At 43.4% G+C, this 8,783-nt stretch overlaps 1 non-coding gene and 1 pseudogene across 1 annotated transcript; both read left to right on the top strand.

Annotated features, from left to right (window-relative positions):
• The first annotated feature begins 7,874 nt into the window (after window positions 1-7,874).
• Window positions 7,875-7,992, top strand: LOC126428486 (5S ribosomal RNA; annotated as a pseudogene).
• Window positions 7,993-8,424: 432 nt separating this feature from the next.
• On the top strand, window positions 8,425-8,497 carry Trnai-aau (transfer RNA isoleucine (anticodon AAU)). The gene has a single exon. It is a non-coding gene; the product is annotated as a tRNA-Ile (tRNA).
• Window positions 8,498-8,783: the final 286 nt, after the last annotated feature.

The raw sequence follows: 8,783 nt of genomic DNA, 5'->3' as shown, positions 1-8,783 counted from the left end.
CATAAACGCATCTGCAGTATCATAGGAACACTTACATGTGAAATGTAATGCCATTTCCCCCGACAAAACGCTGAGTACAGCCGTAAGCGCAACACGAAACAACCATGTTTTGCCAACATTCGCGTGACTTTAGCCCAGAGATGTTGGAGCCACGAAAATGACGTCAGGGCCAGTCTGTTATATTTATGGTCGAAGGTTTGGTCTGAACCATTTTCTTCGTTCTTCGTGAGCTCAGGTCGCTGTGTACTCCCTGTTATGATGCGTCGTAGTTCGCTACACGGCCACGGTGGCGCGTCGAACAGTCCGCTGATCGATATCTCGGAGGAATACAACGTTGCGAATGCGGTTTCCAATTACAAGTTATGAAATACTGGCCTGTCCTCCCCTCGCAGCATGGAGCTGGGGTCCCACGTGCTACTGCGTATTCGAGGGCCATTGAGTAGCATGTCGTAAATTGTGAATCCATTTCTATTCGTCCGACTACAGCGCCATCTGTAGCGAAACAAAGAAAATACTTCAGACAAAACGTATGTAGATTTTGCCGTAGAATCATAATCAGCAAAAAAAAAAAAAAAAAAGGAGGGTTCCCAATCAAAATTTCAAAGTTGCCCTTCGCCATACACGCACTGGGTGGGGTGGGGCACCAATGGGGTATCAATTTCCCCTTCGGAGACAAAAAAAAATTGGAATTATAACTTTTTTTGATCCGATGTATAGTTTTCGATATTTCAGTCTCTTCAGTTAAAATGAACTCCCCGTACATACAAACTGCTATTACGGTATGATGATAATTTTTACTTGTGGACCGTCTGACAGCAACTGAATAAAACACAATTTTAGTGCCATTCGCGTTTCGCCTTTATTTTCTGCAAGGCATCATCAGTGGCCTGGAATATGTACATATGTTTGCTGTTTAATTTAGATTTTTGTCACTGTGCCTATAGGTTATAAAAAGTTCTGGTGGTTGGTATTTCCTATTAAGTAGTGATGTTTTGAACTGTACTTACAGGTTGCGTGGACAATTTCTTACATATTACGCTCCTGTTGCATTTTTGGTGTTGTTCTTCTTCTTATGAATACCAATTTGTGGTTTTTTTCCACACTCCACAGCACTATGAACTGAACGCTTGTTTCAATGCAATGTTTTGGTTTCTATTGCCGACGGTCAAATGTTTTTGCCAAAGATCGAATGTTATTGCCATTTTTTCGAGTGTAATTATTGAAGCATCTGTGATCTGTTCGTGTATGCATTTGTGTGTGTGTTTGTGTGTGTGTGTGTTTTGGAAAAAAGCCGCAAATTGGCATTCATAAGAAGAAGAACAACACCAAAAATGCAACAGGAGCGTAATATGTAAGAAATTGTCCACGCAACCTGTAAGTACAGTTCAAAACATTGCTACTTAATAGGAAATACCAACCACCAGAACTGTTTATAACCTATAGGCACAGTGACAAAAGTGTAAATTAAATAGCAGACATATGTACATATTCCAGGCCACTGATGATGCCTTGTAGAAAATAAAGGCGAAACGCGTATGGCACTAAAATTGTGTTTTATTCAGTTGCTGTCAGACGGTCCACAAGTAAAAATTATCAACATACCGTAATATTACACGTAACTGAGGAAGGCAGGACTACAAAAGTCGAAGATGTCAGTACAAACTACTGTTTTGCTATTGACCGACTGGGACAGAGTTCAAACATAGAAGTTTTTCAAACATAGAAGACAGCAGGTTACTAGAAAGTAACTAACAAATAATAATACTAGACCTATATACGGAGAGTTACGTACATGTGGATATCCATGGATATAGTTACCTTATCGCTGAAAGCCAGCCCCTAATGCACTTCGATGTACAAAGCTAACTGCTTCTGTGGTTAGACAAGTATTGCACCAACTGCGCTGTACAGTAAATATGAGCGCTGACGACTAGCTATGTGTGTATTGTATTCTGTTTTAAACTGCGGAAATATTCTCAACAATTTTCAAAGCCTCCAGGCCCTGATCGCAAGGCGCACAAATAATTTCATCCCACAGAACTAGCGTACGGAACATAAATAAGTTATTTACTTAAAAGGAAAATCGATAAATAACATTCTCGCCAGACTTAAAAATTTGTGGTAAGGACTATGAGACCAAACTGCGGAGGTCATCGGTCCCTAGGCTTACACACTACTTAATCTAACTTAAACTAACTTACGCTAAAGGCAAGACACGCACCCATGTCCCAGGGAGGACTCGAATCTCCGACGGGGGAAGCCGCGCGAACCGTGACAAGACGCCTTAGACCGCGCGGCGCCAGACTTATATCTTTCCGTCTTATGAGTTGCAGATTACATCGACGGTCCTCAAGAAAAGTTTCAACAGATAACGTGATCTCAGTCCTGTGTGCATTACGTCGTAAGCTATCTATAAAAAAATCGTGGTTATAACTAAAGAGCAGCTACTTACAGAGGCTCATTCAGGGCTGCAATTATCGTATGACAGCGAAACTTGGTAGATATTCTAATGCGATAATGCGCAACAGATTTACGCCGGAAAAAAATTACTCCCAATTTTGGTCAACAGGTGCAAATATGGCGCTGTGAATGTAATATAGACCTATACGAATATTTCCGTATGTAATGGTTTAGGAGAGGGACTTGGACAGTAAAGGTCAGACAACTGAGAAAGACATAATGTCGATTTTATTATTAACCGCCATTTTCACAGATTGTTCAGTATGAGACGTCGACGAGATGCTGTACAGCGCCAGACTGGCGCCTGGTGGCCAAAATTGGAACTAAGTTTTTCCAGAGTAAGTCGCGCCCGCATAAACGCGTTAGGATATCTACCATTTTCCGCTGCCGTGCGATAATTACAGCCCAGACTGGACCGCCGTGAGTAATTATAACCACCCTGTGCCTTGTAGTTCTTTACTGGATCAGATGATAATCATATCCTGTGACTAACGCCAAAAAGGTAACAAATATAAAGAGATACTGGACTATGCGGCCATATCTCCCGATATCTCAGCTGTTTCGTTCTGGGCCAGATAGGCTATTTCCAGTCCTTCCAGCATGGAAAAAATCACTGGCAGTACCGGGAACCGAACCCGCATCTGCATGGGAGTCAGTCGCACTGACCACTTTTTTTTATCTCATTTTTGTTCGTCATTGTTCGTTGTATTTGTTCGGAGCGGACGCCCCATGACAACTGTTCAAGTTCATAGTTGATCTATTCAATCGGTTTTTCGTTACAGAGGGCGTTTAACTCTCTGACCGAACACGCTGGGCTACCGCGCCGACATCCACTCAGCTACGAGCGCCACCATTTCCAGATAGGCGCAATAGTAATTACTTTGTGGTGAAAAATAAAAGGCTAGCGTGAATTTTATTATTTCTGTCTATTTGCATTACACGCACATTACTAAACTTCAGAATAAAACCAATTAATCTGTTAACGTTTCCCTTAAATATATTTACAACTACAAAGTAGACTGCTAATAACACTAAGAAGCGCAGAACATGAAAATTATTTAATGTTATGATGAATTAACGTAAATTCTACAAACGAGCTACACTGATGTGACAAAAGGCATGCGATACCTTCCAATATTACGTCGGAACTCCTTTTTTCGGCGTAGTGCAGGAACTCAACGTCGCATCGACTCGACAAATCAAACTTCCTGGCAGATTAAAACCGTTTGTCCAATCGGGACCTCTGCTATTCGCAGGCAACTGCTCTACCAACTTCCATTTTTTTCCTCATTTTTCTCTATACTATTTGTTGAATTTGTTCTGGGCGGACTTCCAATTATACCCATTCAAGTTTCTCGTTGATAGGTCAACAGAACCCTCCGATTCCACCCGTCTGCTCTGACCCAGACGTAAGGGTGTTGAGATGTGTGACGTCATTACGGCGCGGAGTTTATGAGTTGGTTGTGATTGTAGATGTCGTCTTGTTATGTTTGATGGCCCTCTCTCTGTCTCTCTCTCTCTCTCTCTCTCTGTGTGTGTGTGTGTGTGTGTGTGTGTGTATGTGTGTGTGTGTGTGGGCCGAATTACTTTGCAGCGCCGAAATTTGTTGATGCTAATTGTTTTTTTGGATCTGTTTTTCTCGAGTTGTAATGTTTTGTGTATTTATTGTGTATTGAATGTGTTTTAATATATGTAGGGATGTTTGACTTTTGAATTTTTGAGGTGTTGTGGTTTTGGTTTGGTTTTTCGTAGTTGTAGGTGTTGGTTTTTTTCGTATCAGTAGTTATGGTTGACCCATATAGGTCAAGGGAAATGACCGATTTCAATTTTGATAGTCTTATGTGGGTATTGGTGTTTTGGTATCGTCAGCTGTGGTCAAGTGAAATGTCTGATTCCAATTTTCGTAGGCTTTGGTGTTTTGGAATCGTCAACTGCGGTTGACCTGTATAGGTCAAGTGAAGTGACCGATTCCTGTAGATTTTGTAATTCCTGTTTGTTCGTCATTTTGTGTGTTTTGGGAACGTGGTGTGTTTTTTGTACTGTTATTTTTAGCGTGTCCCCTCCCTAAAACCCCCAAGTTGTCCCGTTAGTTTGATTGTATTTCTGAGGGAGATGTTATTGTCTTTGTTGCTGTGTGTATGTAGTGACATCATAAGCGCCATATTGCAGACGCTTAGAACAGCCATTTCCACCGTGGTGATGTCGTCTTGGATCAAAGCAGACCGGTGGAATCGGACACTTCCCTAATTTCCCCCCCCCCCCCCCCCCCGGCACCAACTGAGCTAGCCAAGTACGACTCACACCTCGTCCTCACAGCTCTACTTCCGCCAATAACCTCGCCTCCTACATTCCAAACTTCACAGAAGCTTGCAGGCATACACTTTTAATCTGCCAAGAAGTTTCATATCAGCACACACACTCCACTGCAGAGTGAACATTTCATTCTGGAGATGTAACAGATCGTTGGAAGTCCCCTGCAGAAATATTGAGCCATGTAGCCTCTGCAGCCGTCCATAATTGCGAAAGTGTTGCCGGTGCAGTATTTTATGCACAAACTAACCTCTCGATGATGTTCCATAAATGTTCGATGAGATTCGTGTCGGGTGATCTCGCTGGCCAAACGATTCGCTCGAATTGTCCCGCATGTTCTTCAAACCAGTCGCGAACAGGTATGGCCCAGTGACATGGTGCATTGTCTTCCATAAAAATTCCATCACTGTTTGCTGCAGACAGTTTTAACTAGCCCAATATAACCATTTTCAATCAATGACAGGTGCAGTTGCATCAGAAGGCACAGTTCATTCCAAGTAAACACAGCCCACACCATTATGGTGCCACCAACATCTTGCACCGTGCCTTGTTCACAAGCCGAGTCCATGGCTTCATGGGCTCTGCTCCACATTCGAACCCTACCGTCGGCTCTTACCGACAGAAATCGGGACTAATCTAACCAGACAACGACTTTCCAGTCGTCTAACGCCCAACTAATACGGTGACGAGCCCAGGAGATGCACTGCACGCCATGTCGTCCTGTTAGCAAAGGCATTCGCGTCAGTCGTCTGCTGCCGTAGCCTACTAACGACACATTTCACCGCACTGTCGCAACGGATACGTTCGTCGTACTTCCGACATTAATTTCCGATGTTATTTCACGCAGTGCTGCTTGTCTGTTAGCACCGACAACTCTACACAAACGCCGATGCTCTCAGTCGTTAAGTGGGGGCCATCGGCCACTGCGTATTCAAGGTAAACTCTTGAGATTGCAGTTATCGGATTACTGAATTCCCTAACATTTCCGAAGTTTAATGTCCCGTGCGTCTAGCTCCAACTGTAATTCGTCGTTCAAAGTCTTTTAGTTCCCGTCGCAATCCCATTATCACGTCGGGGACCTTACCACATTAATCACCTTCAGTTCAAATTACAGGTCTGCCAGTACCCTGCCCTTTTGCACCTGTGTGCCTCTCACTCGCAGAAGCTCCTCTAACTGTAATTTGTTCATTCCGGGTCTCACTAGACCATCGCTCTAAGTCGCTCATACCCTTCCAATACCAATTGACAGTTCTCACTCATTGAGACAAACTCATTATCTTATAGATCTTATAATTAAATTTTCCCCGAGACATTTAAGTCTCATCTTTACCTACGACAGTGATGGAAGCGGAAGATATTGTTGTTGTGGTCTTCAGTCCTGAGACTGGTTTGATGCAGCTCTCCATGCTACTCTATCCTGTGCAAGCTTCTGCATCTATCAGTACTTACTGCAACCTACATCCTTCTGATTCTGCTTAGTGTATTCACCTCTTGGTCTCCCTCTACGATTTTTACCCTCCACGCTGCCCTACAATGCTAAATTTGTGATCCCTTGATGCCTCAGATCATGTCCTACCAACCGGTCCCTTCTTCTTGTCAAGTTGTGCCACAAACTCCTCTTCTCCCCAATTCTATTCAATACCTCCTCATTAGTTATGTGATCTACCCATCTAATCTTCAGCATTCTCCTGTAGCACCACATTTCGAAAGCTTCTACTCTCTTCTTGTCCAAACTATTTATCGTCCATGTTTCACTTCCATACAAATACTTCCATACAAATACTTTCAGAAACGACTTCCTGACGCTTAAATCTGTACTCGATGTTATCAAATTTCTCTTCTTCAGAAACGCTTTCCTTGCCATTGCCAGTCTACACTTCACATCCTCTCTACTTCGACCATCATCAGTTATTTTGCTCCCCAAATACCAAAACCCCTTTACTACTTTAAGCATCTCATTTCCTAATCTAATTTCCTCAGCATCGCCCGACTTAATTCGACTACATTCCGTTATCCTCGTTTTGCTTTTGTTGATGTTCATCTTACATCCTCCTTTCAAGACACTGTCCATTCCGTTCAACTGCTCTTCCAAGTCCTTTGCTGTCTCTGACAGAATTAAAATGTCATTGGCGAACCTCAAAGTTTTTATTTCTTCTCCATGGATTTTAATACCTACAACGAATTTTTCTTTTCTTTCCTTTTCTGCTTGCTCAATATACAGATTGAATAACATCGGGGATAGGCTACAACCCTGTCTCACTCCCTTCCCAACCACTGCTTCCCTTTCATACCCCTCGACTCTTATAACTGCCATCTGGTTTCTGTACAGATTGTAAATAGCCTTTCGCTCCCTGTATTTTACCCCTGCCACCTTCAGAATTTGAAAGAGAGTATTCCAGTTAACATTGTCAAAAGCTTTCTCTAACTCTATAAATGCTAGAAACGTAGGTTTGCCTTTCCTTAACCTTTCTTCTAAGATAAGTCGTGAGGTCAGTATTGCCTTACGTGTTCCAACGTTTCTACGGAATCCAAACTGATCTTCCCCGAGGTCGTCTTCTACCAGTTTTTCCATTCGTCTGTAAAGAATTTGTGTTAGTATTTTGTAGACGTGACTTATTAAACTGATAGTTCGGTAGTTTTCACATCTGTCAACACCTGCTTTCTTTGGGATTGGAATTATTATATTCTTCTTGAAGTCTGAGGGAACTTCGCGTGTCTCGCACATCTTGCTCACCAGATGGTAGAGTTTTGTCAGGACTGGCTCTCCCAAGGCCGTCAGTAGTTCTAATGGAATCTTGTCTACTCCCAGGGCCTTCTTTAGACTCAGGTCTCTGTCAAACTCTTCACGCTGTATCGCATCTCCCATTTCCATAATATTGTCCTCAAGTACATCGCCCTTGTATAGACCCTTTATGTACTCCTTCCACCTTTGCGCCACATCCGGGACTCGAACCCAGGTCGTTTTGCTTATTAGGCAGAAATGGTATCGATTACACCACCACTGCCCTACAATCTACACTGCTGTTCGAACTACCCAAGTCGAGTTCCCTCCCCAACACAAACTTCATCTCTTCAGCTTATTTTCCCCTTACAATGCCACTATTGCCAACGGCCTTGCCGCAGTGGTAACACCGGTTCCCGTCAGATCACCGAAGTTAAGCGCTGTCGGGGTGGGCTAGAACTTGGATGGGTGACCATCTGGTCTGCCGAGCCCTGTTGGCAAGCGGGGTGCACTCAGCCCTTGTGAGGCAAACAGAGACTCTATTTGATCGAGAAGTAGCGGCTCCGGTCTCGGAAACCGACACTGCCAGTGGAGCGATGCGCTGAACACATGCCCCTCCATATCCGTATCCAGTGACGCCTGTAGTCTGAGGATGACGCGGCGGCCGGTCGGTCCCGTTGGGCCTGATAGCCTGTTCGGACTTTTAGTTAGTTTTATTGTCATTATTGCCAGGGTTCTCCGGCATCAGAATAGCACCCTAGCGTTTGATGTAATGGGGAAGTCCTGTACCGTAGGTGAGCTTATAGGTCTTATAACCAAATTTTCCCTGAGACATACTGACAATCTAAGGGGAAAACAAGCTGAAGATATGAATTGAAGTTTGTGGTGGGAAGGGCACTCGACTTCATTCATGCAAGAATGTTGACCATAATGCTGCGGTGGTGTAATGGTTAGCATTTCTGCCTAATATGCAAGAAGACCAAGGTTCGAGTCCTGGCCGCGGCGAAAATTTCAATCCATATCTCATACTTCCACCATTATCATAAAGTCATTACCATTATTTCTATGCAACTCATTGACTGCCACTGTCTCGTTCGTTCTATTCTACTGCTACTGTCCCCTGTTACTATCACTGCCTCCCTCTTGCTCTCTCTTACTGTTGCTATTTCATTCATTTATTCCCACTGCTGCTGTGTCTTCTCACTGGCACTATTTCTCACTTCCTTGCTGTCATTGTCACAGACTCTGTCTCTCATTATACTAGCTCTCATTCACTTCAACTTTCTCCTTC

Source organism: Schistocerca serialis, chromosome 12 (assembly GCF_023864345.2).
Source record: "Schistocerca serialis cubense isolate TAMUIC-IGC-003099 chromosome 12, iqSchSeri2.2, whole genome shotgun sequence".
Classification (NCBI taxonomy): domain Eukaryota; kingdom Metazoa; phylum Arthropoda; class Insecta; order Orthoptera; family Acrididae; genus Schistocerca; species Schistocerca serialis.
This window is presented reverse-complemented; position numbering and strand designations above follow the sequence as displayed.